The 1,027-nt window shown below is 50.8% G+C and overlaps 1 protein-coding gene across 1 annotated transcript in view; it reads left to right on the top strand.

Moving 5' to 3' along the window:
* ELP3 (elongator acetyltransferase complex subunit 3) overlaps window positions 1-1,027 on the top strand; it is a 77,374-nt gene that overhangs the window by 12,688 nt on the left and 63,659 nt on the right. The gene's annotated exons all lie outside the window — the stretch shown is intronic.

Genomic DNA, 1,027 nt, shown 5'->3' with positions numbered 1-1,027 from the left:
CCTCCCTATCCTTCTCTTTTGTTCCCTCACTCACTCACTCCCCTCCCCTCTCACCTCTGTCTTTTTCCTCTCCTTCCTGCTCTCCCCTTCTTCAACCCCTTTTTATTCTCATCCCCTCCTTTTATTCTCATCCCCTCCTTTATTCTCATCCCCTCTCACCTCTTCTCTCTTTCCCTTTCCTTGACCCTCTCCTCAACTCTCCCCTTCCTACCCCTCTTCCCTTTCCACTCCTCACTCCCTCTCCTTCCCCCCTCCTTCCTTTCCCTTCTTCCCTCTCCTCTCCTTTTTTTTTTCCCCTCTCCTCCCCTCCACTTTGCCCCGGTGCCTCTGTTGCTGTTGTCTGTGTTCCCGCTGGTCATCCCCAGGTCTCCTCTGCTCCTCCATGTCCATGCTGCTCGTTCCCGCTGCTCCTCCCCCGTGTCCCCGCGGCTCGTTCCCGCCGCTCCTCCATGCCTCCCTCTTACGGCTTGCTCCCATGCAGCGGCTGGGAGCAGTAGCCAACCTGCTATTGTCATCAGCAGAGGAGGACCTGATGGAGAACCTTTTCCTTCAGTTCCCCTTCTCTGCTGATTGACAGCAGGCAGTGGGCGGGTGCAATAGCCGGCCTGCTATTGACGACTGCAATTTACAATGGCCAATAGCAGGTTGGCTATTGCTCCAAGCTGCTGCCTGCTGTGTTTACATTCAGCTGCCTCAGTCATCTCCAATGTGCTATCACATTGGGGGGCTTGTGAGCCCCACCCCTCCATGTGATAGCAATGGAGTAAAAAAAAAAAAGTTCTAAAAAGTAAAGTAAATAAAGCAAAATAAAAAATACCCCCCAACATTTTTTTTAAGTCCCCAGACCCTGGTAACGGACTCATACTAACAGAAACACAATTCGGGTGCACTTATGTAGGAAAATGACGTTTGTGCTGCACATGTCGGGCATAGCCATGTGTGTGCCGGAGTGAGAGAGATAATTCTCCGGCCAATATTTATGGCTAACTCTAAACTGATTACCCGGGCTTGTATATAAAATTATATA

The sequence above is a fragment of the Nanorana parkeri genome, unplaced genomic scaffold (genome assembly GCF_000935625.1).
Source record: "Nanorana parkeri isolate BGI_ZX_2015 unplaced genomic scaffold, ASM93562v1 scaffold942, whole genome shotgun sequence".
NCBI classification, from domain to species: Eukaryota; Metazoa; Chordata; class Amphibia; order Anura; family Dicroglossidae; genus Nanorana; species Nanorana parkeri.
This window is presented reverse-complemented; position numbering and strand designations above follow the sequence as displayed.